This window comes from Pteropus medius, unplaced genomic scaffold (genome assembly GCF_902729225.1).
Source record: "Pteropus medius unplaced genomic scaffold, Ma_sr-lr_union100, whole genome shotgun sequence".
NCBI classification, from domain to species: Eukaryota; Metazoa; Chordata; class Mammalia; order Chiroptera; family Pteropodidae; genus Pteropus; species Pteropus medius.
In genome coordinates, this window is record NW_024352784.1 from 8,978,589 (window position 1) to 8,996,139 (window position 17,551).

The 17,551-nt window shown below is 36.1% G+C and overlaps 1 long non-coding RNA gene across 4 annotated transcripts in view; it reads right to left on the reverse strand.

Annotated features, from left to right (window-relative positions):
- LOC120590409 (uncharacterized) overlaps positions 1–17,551 on the reverse strand; it is a 672,254-nt gene that overhangs the window by 346,646 nt on the left and 308,057 nt on the right. For all 4 annotated transcript variants that reach the window (XR_005649711.1, XR_005649714.1, XR_005649713.1 and 1 more), the window contains one exon: positions 3,389–3,477. This is a non-coding gene — a long non-coding RNA (uncharacterized LOC120590409). The remainder of the gene's footprint in view (positions 1–3,388; positions 3,478–17,551) is intronic.

Sequence of the window (17,551 nt, forward strand, 5' to 3'; positions counted from 1 at the left end):
TTGTTTGAATTATTACATTTAGTCTTCATAGCAGCAGTATTGAATATGTATTTCTATCCCCATTTTATATACGGGGAAACAGGCTCAAAGAAGACAAACTGTTCAAATTAGTAAGAATTAACTTAGCACTCTTGAGGGAAACAAGACAGTCATGGAAAACACAGAGTACTGGGGATTTGGGGAAAGATAAAAAATAAGAGGAAATAATGCGAAGCATCATTTAGAATGAAAGTCTGTAATGAAATCTCTGTTCCCATGACCCAAGGTTGCTCTATGGGGCAGCTTAGCATAAAAGTTAGATAATGACAGCTGAAGCCAGCTTGCCTTGGTTTGAATCTCAGCTCTACTACTGTCTACCTGTGTGACACTGAGAAAATTCCATAACCTTTTGAGATTCAGTTTACTTATCTATAAAATGGATATGATAATTATAGTATTTACCTTACAAGGATATTATGAGACTGAACTGAGATAATAGGTGTGATGAGCTTAAACTCCTTGGCACTTCGAAAGCAGAAAAGTATAAACTATTATTATTCAGTGCTTTCATCAGTAATGAAAAAAAGAGACAAAGTTACATGTTAAACAGAATACTGCCTTGTGGGACAAAGACAAATAAATACATTATTAATTGTGGAAAACAAAATACTCAAGAATGATATTGGCAGCTAGTGATTATGTAACACTCTCCACAAGGCATTGTGTTGAGCTCTCACCAGCATCACCTTGTTAATCCTAACAATCCCACTAGGAGGCAAGACCTCTTTTAAACATGTTTTGATTGATGTTGTTTATTTACACTGAAGAAAACAAGGGTTAGAGAACTGATATGAATTGACCATGGTTACAGAGTAAATAAGTAAAAGAGCTGGGATTAAAATCCAGATTTATCTTGTGCTAAAACTTGTGTCCAAAGCTCTATGCTGAGCTACCCTACAAGTCCGCTTCTTCCTCATGAGAGTCTGTCAGCTGCTACATTACATGACTTGAATAATGCCCTCCAACAACCAAGGCAGGGGCAGAGGGAATCAATTTGTTTTGTGTTATTCCAGAGGGCATAAAGAACATAGCATAAAAGGAAGGAACTTTGGCTCAACATTAGAGAAGTTCTTTAGTTATAATGAGCCACCTGTGGAATCTGAGAACTATAACTGGACTTACAAGTTAGAGAGGCATTGAAGTTTACCTCCATTTCTTTCCAGCTAGAGCAACGAATACACTAAGATTCTCTAATTCTCAATTTTCTCATTCGTAAAGTTGATAAAATAATCCTTAATTTACTTGGTTGTTTAAAAAATAAGATTATGTAGACAAATTGCTGATAGTCAACATGTCTTTGCTCCTTTCAATTACTGCATTTTAAAGCAATTAGATCTGTTCAATAATGCAGTGGGAGGTATTGATTCCCAGGCCCATCCCGCATCACTAGAAATGCACATGCAGAGAGTGGATGGCTAAATAATAGGGACCTGTAGTGCCAACTCAACCTTCAATGGAAAGCACTTCAAGGACTATCCAACGCTAAGATTCTGTGAAATTAGGAAGGACAGATAATGTGATAAAAAGTAAAACCAAGATTCAAGATAACCTCAACAGTTTGGGGAGTTAAAATTAAGGGGGTGAAATGGAACAGGGGTAAGCATAAAAAAAATTTGCATTTAAATTAGAAATAAACAATAGCAATAACAACAACGACACATTCTTGCTTGTATAGAACAATGTAGGAAATATGGTTTGGCCATGGTGAGAGTGAAAACATGCTTAAGTGTTTTGCTGATCACAAGCTTAACATGTGACTCAGTTTTTAAAACAAACAAATAAACAATAAAAAATATCCTTGACTAATTTAGTATGAATTGTATTTTAGAGATTTAGGGTCTGAGCCAGGGAACTTACTGTCCCACTCTATCATGCACACCTTATTGGAAGAAAATTTCCTTCTAAAGTCAGCACATAGGTGAAACATTTTACATAGCCAAAACCAACTTTGAAAATTCCTTATTCTACACATAAGGTACAGTATGCATGGTCTGGGGGTATATATAACCTTGTTAGACAACTCTTATGCACAATAAAATTTAAACACAGAAGGGCTAAATTATGTCAAAAATAAAAGTCTTACCATTTTACCTTTCAAAATTTTAACAAATCTCTAGTGGTAAATGGGAGATGGATAATTTTAAAGTGTTCCTGCTTGTCTCTGGGATTTACTCAATTAAAAAAATTATTAAGCCTTTATAACTTATAAATAGATTGTCGAGCATATTAAATGAGACAATAACTAAGCATTAAATTTTAAGAGAAAAATGGACAAACCAAAGATCACTGACCAGGGTTTTGATAAATTAGATATCATGCCATAAAGCAGAATTTAGCAAACTATGGCCTGTGGGCAAAATATGGCCTGCAGCTGGTTTTTGGACACCTACAAGTGAAGAAAGTATTTTACATTATTAAAAGACTGTAAAAAAGAAAAAAAAAGAAGAAGAAGAAGAATACATGGTAGAGACTATATACAGTCTGTAAAGCCTAAAATATTTATTCTCAGGCCCTTTCCAGAAGTTTTCTGCCTAAGGATGTTATTAGAGATTCACCACCACAAAGAAGACCAATCTCCGCCATCTCAGGGTCCATGCTCCTTGCCATGCCTCACAAGTCCCCTTCTCCACTGTCACCTTCTCCAGTATCTCCAGTGTCACCTGTTGCTCTCAAAATACTGGTCTACAATTTTCCACCCCCAGCACACTATTTCATTCCTCTGGGCCTTTGCTGGCCCTTTTCCCCAGTAAAATTCATCTACTCTTGATGTTTCTACTTCTCTAAAAAACTCTGCCTTCTTCCCCTCTGTGCTTAAGAGCACACATGCAGACTTCTTGCTTTGTAACAGACTTGAATGCAAGTCTTTGTCTTAGTGATTTCTCCATCTAGATTCTAGAGTCTAGATGGAAAGCTCCTATAACATAGTGGCACGAGTTATTCATTTATTGTTTTAGCACCTAACACTGTGCCTAGAACCTGGTAGGCTTATAATAAATGTTTTCTAAACCAAAATAAATGTATTTAAATATTAGTGGAGCTGACAGTGCAAGGAGGTGGTGGACTGCTTTAGGAAGCCATCAGAAAGCAAAAATGAGAATCATGAAAGAAAGTGACTTGTTCAAATTCTCATTAGAAGCCAAAAATAGATAAGGAAATAGATTTAGCACCAGGAAGATCTGACTTTGAATTTTGACAATATGTCTTAATTTCAATCTGAGACTTAAGAAAAAGGAATTCACTGTTAGAGCCAGTTTTCTCATTTCTAGCCTACAGACTTTAACATCTGCCTCACAGGGATGTTGGAAAGATCAAGACCAGTATATTATTAGAAAGGCCAACACTGTCTTACACATAGTAGGTAGTCAGTTTCCTTTTACGTCTCGTTAATTCCTCATAACCTCCATTTCCTCCTCAACACCACATCTCTCCTCACTGCACCTGGAAAAAACAGGCAAATTTCAAAAAAAAACTGCTTCAAACATTTCATCAAAATGTCCCCTGACTTATTATACTACCCTTGGAGGATAAACACTAGGGTTCTGTCAACAAAAGCAGGCTATGCATTGAGAGAAGACAGTTCATAGTAATTTGGTCAAGCAAAATTGTAACAATAAAGGTCCAAACAACACTTCATCTCCCTGTCGGTTGTCTTGAAAGGGAGATTAGTTTTTCCCTCAATCTTGGCATATCCAATTAAGGTAGACTTACAAGCCAGGCAGGTGTAAAGTGTAAGCCAACCCTAGTTCGCATTAGTGATTATCAATGGAAAGCTACACAAAAGCAATGACTTGGTTCCACTGTTGCCCTGGCAACCATCAGCCTACAGAGGCACAGCCGACACTAACATGAAAGCTTGACATCTTTGTCCCCCAAAAAGATGGCTTCTCTTTCTTCATTTTCCTGGTTACTTTTAAAAATTTTATTTTTCAATTACAGTTGACATACAATATTATTTTAGTTTCAGGTGTACAAGATAGTGATTAGACATTTATATAACTTGCCAAGTGATCACTCTAAGTCTAGTATCCTTCTGACATCATACATAATTATTGCAATATTACTGACTATATTCCCTATGCTGTACTTTACATTTTCATGACTGTTTTTATAACTGCAGTTTGTACTTCTTAATCCCTTCACCTTTTTCACACATCTTCCCAATGTCTCTCCCATCTGATAACCATCAATTTGTTCTCTGTATCTATGAGTTTGTTTCCACTTTGTTTGTTCATTTACTTTGTTTTCTAGATTCCACATATAAGTGAAATAATATAGTATTTGCCTTTCTTTGTCTGACTTATTTCACTCAGCATAATACCCTCTAGGTCTATCCATGTTGTTGCGAATGGCAAGATTTCATTTTTTTTTTTTTGGCTCAGTAATATTGCATTGTATACACGCACCTCTTCTTTATAAATTTGTCTACCGATGGACACTTAGATTGCTTCCATATTTTTGACATTGTAAATAATACTGCAATGAACATAGGGGTGCATATATTTTTTTGAATTAGTGTTTTAGATTTCTTGGAATAAGTATCCAGAAGTGGAATTGCTGGGTCATATGATAATTCTATTTTTAATTTTTTCAGGAACCATCATACTGCTTTCCATAGGGGCTGCACTAATTTACAATCCCACCAACCGTGCACAAGGGTTCCCTTTTCTCCACATCCTCTCCAACACTTGTTTGTTGATTTACTGATGACATTGTGATAGGTGTAAGGTGATAGCTCATTGTGGTTTTAATTTGTACTTCTCTGATGATTAGTGATGTTGAGCATCTTTTCGTGTGTGTATTGACCCTCTATGTGTCCCCTTTGGAGAAATGTCTATTCAAGTCCTTTGTCCATTTTTTAACCAGATCATTTGCTTTTTTTTAGTGTTAAGTTGTATAAGTTCCTTATATAGTTTGGATATTAACCCCTTGCCAGATATATCATTTGTGAATATCTTCTCCCATTCAGTAGGTTGTCATTTCATTTTGTTCATTATTTCTTTCACTATGTAAAAAGCTTTTACTTTGACACAGTCCTATTTGTTTATTTTTTTCTTTGTTTCTCTTACTCAAGGAGGCATATTAAAAAAAAATATATTGCTGAGATCAATGTCAAAGAATTTCTTGCCTATGTTTTCTTCTAGGAGTTTTATGGTTTGGGGTCTTACATTTAAATCTTTAATCCATTTTGAATTTATTCTTGTACATAGCATAAGAAAGTGATCCAGTTTCATTTTTTTGTATGTATCTCTCTAATTTTCTCAACATCATTAATACTTTGAGTTTGTCATTGCAACCCTCCAAATCAAATATGTCTCATCAGCTGCTTATCATTTGAGAATCTACCCAAGACTTACATTGATAATTGTATATCTTTTATGAATAGGTATTGAGTACCTACTACATGCCAGGCAGTACATAAGATAAGCAACCTTCCATCTATAAAAGTAAACTCATTTCACTCCTTTCCTCTTTCCTTCTTCCTTCCTTCCTTTTTTTCCTTCTTTCATTTAGTCATTCAACAACGTTACTGAGGAAATTTTGTATGTCAGGCACTGTGCTTGACATAGCTGATGCAGAAATAAATAAAAACTAGTCCTTGCCTTCAGGAAGTTCTCAGTCATATGGATAAGCCATAAGAATATATGAACCATAGGCAAATGAAAATGTGTCCATAATAGTATCTTACAAAGATGTTATAAGGCCAACATAAGAAAATGGTTCAGAAATTTGAAAAAGTAGAAGTAGAATGCCAAAATAAAAATGCAGTGTTATTTTTTTAACTAAATTGCTAGTTAATTCTTTTATCTATTCATTTATTTATTCACATTTTTTTAAATAAATTTAATGTAAAAGAAGCTCAATGAAGAATAATAATAAGTTCAGAAAAGAGAGAGGATATGAAACAGAAAGAGAAAGAATGACTAAGGATAGGCTGGGGGAGTAATTAACATTTACTAAGTCTCAACTACAAATCAAGCACTATATTTGATCTAATTTGACCTTCAAAAAGCTTTTTTAATATTTATTTTTCAATTAGAGTTGACGTTCAATATTATTTTATATTAGTTTCTAAAAAACTTTTGAAGTTTTTTCTTATTATTAATAATTCTATTTTATAGATTATCGATCAGATGAGAAATTTTTGTTTTAAGTAGTCTAACTCATTTGGAATCAACAATCCTTACATTTAACTAGTCTGACTTCAAAGTCTGTGCTCTTGTTATTATGCCATGAGAGAGAGAGAGAAAATGCAAATTTATGAAATGAGACAAAAAGAAATGTACCATAAGCATGGCACTTGAAGAAGAGATGATAATAACTGTTGGCACTCAGGGCTATCTATTTCCTTTGGAAGCCCTTGATTTGGGAATATTTAACCTTTAATTTAGCAGAGACTCTGACAATCAAAAAACGCTGATTACCTCTTGACGTTGTTTTTAGTTTCATGACAATCCCCATAAAAAAACAGCTTTCAAAGATACGTAAAAATAAAAGGAAAGGTAAAATCAGTGAAAGGAAAAGGATTCTTTTAAAATAGGGCTGAATAGCACAGTTAGACATGTGGTGCACTGAAGCCACTTATGGGGACAGCATAAGAAAATCAAGGCAGGAATTGGCATGCTGCTTATTTTATGGATAAGAAAATGACTCGAGGAGGCTACATGACTTGTCTAAGCTCTGATGCCTCTTACTTGATTAAAACCACCAGTTACTTCTCTTTTCATGTGTAAGAAAGAAAAGAAAGAGAGAGAGAGAGAGAGAGAGAGAGAGAGAGAGAGAGAGAGAGAGAGAGAAGGAAGGAAGGGAAGGGAAGGAAGGAAGGAAGGAAGGAAGGAAGGAAGGAAGGAAGGAAGGAAGGAAGGAAGGAAGGAAGGAAGAAGGAAAGACGGAAAGATCGAAGACGGAAAGATGGAAGGAAGGAAGGAAGGAAGGAAGGAAGGAAGGAAGGAAGGAAGGAAGGAAGGAAGGAAGGAAGGAAGGAAGGAAGGAAGAAGGGAAAGAAAGAAAGAGAAAGAAAGAAAGAAAGAAAGAAAGAAAGAAAGAAAGAAAGTTGTTGTGAAAGAAAGAAAGAAAGAAAGAAAGAAAGAAAGAAAGAAAGAAAGAAAGAAAGAAAGAGAAAGAAAGAAAGAGAAAGAAAGAAAGAAAGAGAAAGAAAGAAAGTTTGAAAGAAAGAAAGAAAGAAAGAAAGAAAGAAAGAAAGAAAGAAAGAAATAGAAAGAAAGAAAGGAAAAAAGAAAGGAAAAAAGAAAGGAAAAAGAAAGAAAGAGAAAGAAAGAAAAAGGAAATTGCTAGTGAACTTTAAGAAAATGTGGTTGTGTAGTATTGGCAATGAATATTTTAGGCCCCGAATTAGGATTCTAGGACCTTGCTGCTCAAAGTGTGGCCCATGGACTGGCAGTATCAGAATTACCTGGGAACTTGATAGAAATGCAGGCTCCCAGAATCTGCACGTTAAAGTTTGAGGATCCCTGAGAAGAAATGACAGCTGTTATAAAATGAAGATGGCCTTTGGGGCTAAGTTCACCTGGATTTAAATCTCAGTACAAATATCTGAGCCATGAGACTGATTTGGACAGTGAGGAAAGAAAGGGAGAAGCACTCAGGGTGAATATGCAGCTTGGGTGTAAGTGTAGAGGTTTAACTGGACTTGGCAGGTTTAAGGGCAGCAAGTGACCTAATGTGTGGCCCAATGTTCTTCCTGAAATGTGAAGATTAGCTAGAAATAGGACTTAGATGTGAGGATAAATATTCTACTGTTATTCTCTTGTGAATGGGAAAATTAATTGCTAATATCACAACCACACTAAAACCATTTCTTTTTGTATATTATTTTAGTGCTTAACTGTATCTGATACATAGGTACTCAATAATTATTTGCTGACTGAATAAATCAATATAAACTATTTTCATGTCCATCATCTCCTGAGGTGTTTCCAATACCTCTGAGAGATAAAAAGAATGAGGATTATTTTTACATTTTCATTACTATTTAATAGAAAACCAAAGTTTGGGTGGAGAAAATGATTCTGTTATTAATTGCCGTAATCAGATTTCAAATTTAAGCTTTAGGACTCCAAAGTCCTCTTTAACTCTCTTTTTAGCCAAGAAAGCCTCAGTTCCTTGGCTTCATGCTTTTGCCAGTTCACAACTGTGATCTCATCTTGAGAACAAAGTACACGTAGAGAACGAGGGGAGAAAAAGATGCCCTAGTGTGTCATGGTAACCAGTCCTTTCCTTTGTAGAAGTCCACTGTGTGGCTTTTTGGGCCACCATTCTTTGTATCTCCCAAAGGTAGGAGAGTGCCCTCTGCTAATTAAAGCTAACAAGCATTATTTGTACATCTTGCTCTGCCATCAAGCTGGGCACTGTGTCACCAGATAACCTTTCCCCAGTTCTGATTGATAGTTACTATATTACATTTCACTCAGAGTGGAACTTAAAGCAATTCAACTAATGAAAAGACTTACCAAGAGAAAGAGAAAATTAATAAAACAAACAACTTAGTGACCAAGTATTTAATAGATTTAATTTGTGACTATATGCCAATTTCACTTTACTGATGACTGAAGTTGCTTCTATGAAGGTAATACCCATACGTGAAAAGAAAAAATTCCCAGAATGAGAAATTTTTCCAGAAGACTGTGTGGTATAATGAAATACATGGACTTAGGAATCAAACTGAAACAATTGCCAGTTCTGGCATTACTACCACCACCACTCCCCACTAACTAACTAGTTCATGTTTCCCAAACACTTATGATGTGCAGGGAAAGTGTTAAGTATATCAACAGGCATTATTTCACTTAATTCTCACAACTACCCTGTTATACCTGAAGATGTGGGTAACAAGTTCAAGAGGTTTCAGAATGTGTTCCAGTCATGGCTGGAAAGAGGTATAGTTTCAAATCCAGTCCTCCCCATCTCTAGAGCTCATTCCCTTAACCATGAACATTATGTCCTTTCTATACAACTTTGGTGATTTTGAACCAGTTATTTAAACTCTTGATTTAAAAACAGGAAGATAACAGATGCAAAGATCAATACCTAATGCATACAAAAGTGCTAGAAGAATGCATGGCACACAGTAGGTACTCAATAAATATTAGCATTGTCTTTCTTTCTTGAGAAGTCCTAGAAGGGAGGAGGGGTGAGGCTGTCATCTAAACAGCTCTGTAAGGCTTGCAGAGTTTTTGATTGCAAACATCATTTTTACTGGAGCTAATCAACAGCATTTTCAGTTCCCACCCTGGCTTTGTAGGCAGTTCTGACAGGACCATGGGATCTACTTCAGAACACAGGAACTCTCTTTTTTAGTGGTGCCACACACTTGCTAAGTCACACCAAAAATACTACCGACAGGCTTGGTAACACAACTTCAATTTAGAGAGCCTCTGATGTTTACTCTTGGCTAATCTGTGGCAAAGATTTCAGCTTCATAGTGACTCTTTTCCCTTCAATTTACTTCACTTTGGCAGAGAAAAGTAACACAAATAAACCACTGCCAGCCTTTTTCATATTCAACAGTAAAACAAGAGGAGCACCACCCATGTTCCAGCTTTGCTGTGAGAAGCGAATGAGATGAATGCTGCATGTGTTACTCATGGTAGGTGGCGTCTAATTCTTAGTTGGCGCTTTTAAGGGTTGTAAGTCACGAGGGGGTGGCAAATCAGCTCTTTCTTTGCCTCTGGACCATTCCAAATAAAATATGTATGTAAATGATTTTTCTGGGAATGCCTGTTCTGCTATGCAAATGAGGAGTCCAAAGATAGCTTTTCCATTTAAAAATAAGAGCTGATAGATGAAGTGATGGCCAACTCATTTTCAGAAAGTTTATAAAACAGTCTTATAAGAGCCAGAGTTAATAAATAGAATTCAAGGGGAAGGAGAGGTTAAGAAGAGAGAAAAGCATTCAGTCTAGAGAAGAGGTATCAAGGATTTGTTTGCAATTTTTAAACAAATGGACAGTTATTCAAAGAAGCCCAAATTCAGAATGCAGCTCTCTATAGTAGACAGATGTAAAGGCAACTGAGTCAATGAAGCATAGTCTTAAGCAATAAGGCAATGTGAAAGAAGATACTCTGAGTAATGTAAGTGAACATGCCCTAACATAATTTAATAAGGTCAAAGACCCTGCACCCCTGAAATGCATCTGTGCCCTGTAGCCCTCATCAGGGAATTTTAAGATTTTTGGCTGATACCTAAGTATTGTGTTTTAGAACTCTGAATGACCTTTTAACCAACATAAACTTCAGTTTATTTCTCACTTCTTAAATACGGATGATGTATAATGTCACCCTTTACTTGGCAGTTATCATGGTTATTTTTTTAGGTACTTTTTAGATGTAATGTCACTAAATTATAACAAATTTCTGAGATAGCTATCACTATTTCTGTACACTATACCATAAAACTGAGGCTTAGATACTTAAGCAAGTAACTTTCTAAGCCCCACAGTTAGCAGGTGGCAGAGCCTACATAAACATTTGAGATTGTCTGACTCTAAAACTTGTTATTTTCAATATATGATACTAACTACCTCAAAAAAAATTCATAAGGTAATGAACATGGAAGCAAGTGGCATTGTAGTTAGCACATAACTAGCATTCAATAAATGCTTGTTGAATCTGAGGCCAAAATGATAAGGAACTGCCCATCTTACACTACATACCACATATAATTAACTTTAAAACGACATAAGGATGGTTTGGCAAACACACTATTTGAATGAAAAGTAGTCACCATGAGAAACTGGATACTCTCCCTAAGATGTTGCCCTGTTCAAGGTATTTCTCAACTCTCCCTGGTGAATCATAATTGGAGTTTGAAACACAGACCATTACTGACTTACATCAGAGTAAATTTTTATTTTTTGGAAGGCAGCTTGGGCGTTTGAAATGGCCATTTTGACAATTAAGGTGAATAATTTAGGAGAGGACCACTGAGTGGATGGGACAGTCTGGGACGGAGACCCAAACTAGAAGGGCTGTGAGACTGCTCCACAGCCACCGAAGAAGCGGTGTTTACATCTTAGAGTTCTCTTAAAGTCAAACGTTTCTACTTTTAAGAAAACATTTAATGGCCATTTGTATAGCAAAACATAAAAAATAATAGAATAACATAAACCATAAAGGGCTTGGGTTTGTGTATCAAAAAGATCTAGAGGTAGGTTCCATCTCCACCTCCACACTGAGCTGTATTATCTCATTTCCATTCTGAGTCAATTATGTCAAGAGCAATAACAATTTATTCCTTGTTGGATTTTTGTGGATGTTAAATGAGGTGATGTATATGAAATCACTCCTTACAGTGCCTACATGGTAACAATACAAACATTGTCTGCGCCCTGCCTTTTTTCTTAGATTTCCTGATTCTTAGTTGTAAAAACAATGGCTCTGAGGTTATGACAGATGTGATGACCTTTCTACCACCCTGCTTCTTTTTGTGACATGATTCACTTGTCATTTTGGGATATAATTTAATTCTAAAAGTAGGACTGTGAGCACTTGAGACCCAGTTGAAGTTATTCAATCAGAAAAAGGTCATGATAACATATAAATATTGAAAAGAATGATAATTAGGCAGAGAAAACAGCAAAACACATTTAAAAGGCACGAAACAATTTTTAAATGTTAACACCCCAATTTAGTAATGTTTACACTACTTTTAATAGTTCATATTTCAAGCCGTATTTCTGGTGTAAAGAAGAAAAGGATTTACTTAGAAGAAATTTTAGAAATGCACATACACACACTATCATACGTGCATATGTACACAAATGAGTGACTGTTACTTGGGGATGTAGCCATCACTAATGACTCTAACACTCCTCAGAACTATTTACAAGATAACCTAACAAGTCAAAAAAATACAGCACTGAGAAAAAAACAGGACATCGTAATAAGCCTATTTCAATTAGCAGTTGGCGAATCTCAGAGGTTCAGGATTCTAGTCTAGATGTTTATATGATGCCTTTCAGTCTGAGAAAGAAATCTTTGGAAAACAAGTCCAAATAACAGGCCTTGAAACAGGCCTTGAAGTACAGATCGGGCTTGTACTAACTATGCAATTATTTAGCTCTTCTGAGCCTCTGTTTCCTGATCTGTATCATGGGAATAAACATAACATGTGTATTATAAGGTTGTTCAAATAAATAAAGCCATAATTATAGCATGTAGTACATAGTAATTAGTTACAAATGTTATTCCTCTGCTCCTATCTCATTTTCTATGGTGCCAGAAAATACTTATTTTATCATGCACATTGACTAATCCTTTCAAGCATCTGTGCATAATAAGTAATATTCATGTTTAATACTACATACTTTTTATATAGTAGTATTAAACTACTATAAACTACTATATAGTTTTTAGTGTGCAGAACACTTCCACAACCATTATCTAAATTGGTCTTCACCAAGACCCTGTAAGTAAATTAAATGAAGAAGCTGATACCAATTGGGCAAATAAACTAAGGCACAGGATACAGATTCATGGAGATCCATAACTATACCCTAAATCTTCTAGTTCTTAAAAAACATGAGGTTTCTTCTGCTTCTGCCTATGACACACTAACTGGTACTATACTTATCCTCCCACTGAAAAATAAAAAATTACAACTGGAAGGAATACACGAGGGTACTGTTTTCAGACACTAGACAATAGGCAATACAAGACTGATTCTTGAGAGATAAAGTGAGCCAAATATTTGCTCCAGCTTTCTGGCTAGGTTCATTTTCTGGACTGCAGCATAGTAAAGTGGAACCCAAAAGAAAGCATGGCTAAGGAGGCAGATTTGGAGCTGCTGATGTATTTGGGCAGGTATTTGAGAAGCTCATGGTATTTCAGAGGGTGAATGAACTATGCAGAGGGTGAACTACAGAAGTATGAATGATAGTTCCTAATGGCACTATTATGATGTGTTAGGCTGTGCATGATTGGAACAAGCACATAATAAGCCTAGCGGAGAGTAACTGCTGTGTGGCTGAGAGCTAAACAGAAATAGTGGTTGCGTAGGACAGGGGATGATAAAGTTTTGTCCCATCTAGTATGCAGATGTTGCTGAGTTCCTCAGACATCCAGCTGAGACCCAAACTATGTAGAAGCAAGAAAGAAAAAAAAAAGCAAAAAGCAACAAAATTTAAAAAATAATAATAGAAAAATTAATCCAAAATTCAGTTCCTTGCAAACATTAATAAAATTGATAACCCCCTAACAAGACTGATCAAGAAAATGTTTTTTTAAAAAGAAGTCAAAAAGCCAGCTTTATACTGCCTTTTCCACTACACTATCTGTCTCATTAATGGGGATGAGGATCCAGAGGTAGGACCTTCGTTAACAGCTTGTAACAGCTTGTGCACTATCCCGGGATATTTCTCCACGGACGAAAAATACCAACATGACAAACAATACTAATAAGGCCTTATTTCTGTGGAGCACTCTTCTATATCATCCTTTATGAGACCCTAGCACCCCTATAAAGACGAGTAGATTTCTAGGTAACAAAGAAGTTAATGCAGGCTCAGAGACACCAAGTCTCTGGCCAAATTCAAATGGCTAAAAAGGGACCAAGGCAGAACAAGGACCAATATTTTAACTGCAGTCTTATTTTCATATTGAAAAAGGTTAGAAAAATAGTTAGTACTGAGGACTTTTCCCCACCATCTTTCAGTGATGATGCTTGGCAAGAATGATTCTGTTTCTTTGATGATAATTTGTTTATTACTAAGGGAAGGAAATTTCCATTATTTTAAACAGTTGGCACACACCAACAAAGAAAGCTCTGTGTCTCAGCCAGATTGCAAGGTCTTCTTCTTGCTGTCTTTTTAGTTTCAAATTAAATAGATATTACAAGTAAACCTTAGGGGTTGCTTAACAACTAAAATGAAACGTAAACATACATGAAACCCCAAAGAAAATAAAATTCAATATAAATTCCTCCATATTTCAATGAGCTCATTAGTCAACAAGAAGTGAATGAAACTCTAACAAGGTAACATGAGTCACTAACGAAATAACATATCAATCATTTTTAATTAGCATACTTTTTATAATCTAAAATAGTTTCCTTTTCATTTCAAAGAAGTCCTTTCAGCTGCTTTTCAATTTTTGTTTTGAATTCAAGAGATAAGGATCCTAATTATAGTTTGTTTTTTAGTTGGTATTTTTTTCCGTGTTAAGAGAGAAATAAGAAAGGAAGAATCATATTTCTGACCCAAGACAGACCCTCGGGAGAAAGGAGGTTAGAAATTTTGGCTCCAGTTCTGAGGTAAACATTCCTGGAAGACTGTGGTGCATCTGGAAGACACTAATTCTTTATCATTTCTAATCCCCCTAATCTTAAAACACATGCTGGAGCCAGATTGCTTGGATTCAAACTGTTATCAGCTGTGTGACATAGGACACATTACTTAACCTGTCTGGGCTTTAGTTTCCTTACCTGTAACACAGGGCTGTTGTGAAGACTGAATGGGATAATACATAAAATGTGTGAAAGAGTTGTGTGCCTTTATTGGCTATTGGTATTATTATTACTACCCAATTTCTTCCCAGTTGTTTTCTCTTCTCCATTCCCTACTACCGCTGTAACTCAGGGAGGCCAGTGGCAAAATCTTTAACACCTTGTGTTTGGGAATCAGAAAATTTAGGTTTGGAATTCAGCCATGCCACTCTTCCACCATGGGATCTTCATCAGCAATTTATCTTTGTGAACTTCAGTTTCATTATCTTTAAATTGAAGGTAAAATTTGTTTCTATCTTGGAGAGATGTTTTTCCACTTTGTTCAAGCTATTCTTTTCCTTTATGCTATGCACTCATTTAAGCATCCTTGACTCAATTGCTAACTCCAATGTACACTTGTCTCAACTCCTCTCTTTTGCAAATATTTGTAGCCCTTTCTCGTGCCTTTTTTTTTTTTGACCTTGAGTTACAGCTGTTTATAAAGATAACATAACTCTTTTCTGTTACTCTGCAAGCTCCTTGAGGGAATAACTCAAGCCATATCCTCACTCAAGTCACTATTGCTGATCAAATTGATTTGGTTCCATAAGATATAGGCTGCATGGAAGAGGATATAAGTGCTGCCATAGAAAAAAGTGACCTCACGTTATCCTAAAAATGAAGTCCCATAGCACCTTGTGTCAAGGTCACATATATCACTTCCCAACCTCCTTGTTCTGATCTAAATAGTATCCTATGGCAAAACCAACCTTCTTCAAACATTTCACTTAGGCATTCAAGGTCCTTTTCCATTACCGTTACCAGATCTTTGTTTTTCGTCTCATTCACATCTAAATTTAGTAGATTAATTTTGCTAATTTCTTTGCTAATTTCTATTTGCTAATTTCTTTTCTGGATCTCCCCACCGCCCCGTCCCCTAGTTCTCAGAAATAGAATATTTCTTCTGTTTCTAGCTATGACAAACTAACTGGTACTAAACTAGTCTTCCCACTGAAAATAAAAACTATAAACTGGACAGAATATACAAGAAAACTTTTTCTTTTTAATTTCTTTCCTGGATCTTTTCATCCATCCATCTATCCATCATTCCAGCAGCCATCCAATAACCATTTATAACTCACCTATACTATAAAGACAATACATAAGGCACTGAGGATATAAAAGTAAACAGTGTACCTTCCCAGCCCTCAAGGAGGTATTGAGGCAATTTGGTGTAGAAAAATTCAATTTACTTCAATTAAAATCAATTGATCATATCTGGCTCTGGGGAGTGTGACTATGAATAAAATACGGGTCTCAAGGAGCTTACAAGCCTAGTGAGGAAGTCAACCCTTAGAAAACTCATAAATGTGATAGGCGTTGAAATGCAAATATTAGACAGATACAGAATCAAATGCGTGTTCTGTCATATGAAGGCTTCATATTCTGGAGAAGTTTCTCAGCTACTCTAATATTCACTTTTCTTACTTGCAAATCAGGGTATAATAGTATTATGCAGTGCTACTTTGAACACCAGCTAAGATAATATGGATAAGGTACTTATTACATGGCAACTATTTTTAGAACCCTTATGGTAATATTGTCCTTGTGGAGTCACTGTGAGAAGTAAATAGAATAATGGACAGAAGCATTCAGCACATAGATGGTGTTTGATACTTATTAAGTTTTCTGGTAACTCATTTGACCAGTGTAGGCCTTCAAAGGGAATACTTTAGGAGTCCCATGACCTCCTTAAGATTTTCCCTCCCCACAAGTTTATGCATGCAGTAGTTCAATCGGCTTTCATCTCAGACTCCCGCGTTGTCGTTAACCACTTGACAGCCTAATCCTTATCAGAGTGAGACAAGATCATCGTTCCAACTCCAGGCATGTCAATCCACAGCATTGCTGCCCTGACAGGTAGATTAAGAATCTGCTCAGGGGTAGCACATTGCATCTCTGCCCTCAAAAGTAAAGTTATAGAAGGAAGCAGGCATTCATTCACAGAATGGAAATCAGAAAGTGTGTGGTTCTGAATTTCTTTTAAACAAAACAAAGCCTGCCTTTTCAAGTATACCTTCATTCTTTTGTTCATCACGTACAATATCTTATTCATCAAACATTTACTGAGGGTGTACTATATGCTTAAATCTGTGCTAGGTGATGGTGAATCAGAAATGGACGAGGCACTGTCTTAGTTCTCAAGGATCTCAAAATCTAATAGAAAAGACAGAGAAATGTTAAAATTCATGAAAGTTTTATATGAGAATATACAAGATTCTGACTAGAGCTCCATCTGACCATACTAAGAAAGGCTTCATAGAAGAAGTGACATTTATTTCATCCTCTGCAGAGTCAGTAGGAGTTGAACCTATTTTAATAAACTTTTTGGGGGCAATTGCTATATATTGGCTATATGCTAACTTTTGAGCTACAAAAATTAAATGACACTATTTGAACTACTAAAGGAGCTCAGAGCCTAGTAGCTGATCATGTAGTATGTTTCAGAAGATAGAGATTAGTTATCAAGATGTGTGGGAACATGGCATACAGAGGACTGGTAAATAATTCAGGTTTGGGGGGAATAGAGAGTAGTTGGAGATGAGGTTGGTACCAGATTCAAAGGCTTCAGTACACCACACTGAGACGTAGCAAGACATTTGGACTTTAGTGTTTTAGAAATGGACAACCACAAAGATGTTTACTTTTTAAAGTGGGAGTAAGATAACTATATATTGCTATCCCTATTCCCAAGTGAGAGAAGAATGATCTAGAGCTACTCCTCTAAGTAGAGTTTATGAACCAGCAGCATCAGCATCAGTGGAGCTGCTTTGCATACAGAGTCCCAGGCCCAGCTCAAGGCTACCAATTCAGAATCAGCATATGAACAAGATACCCAATGAACATACGATTCATATGCATGTTGAAGTCTGAGAAGCCCTTGCCTAGGATTTCAAGCAACTAACTCATGGCCACACAGGTGATCAATAATCAGACATGGATTTCCTGACCATCATCCCAATGCTCTTTTCACTTCCATGCCCCTTCCCCAGGTATTTCCATGACCCTTTCATAG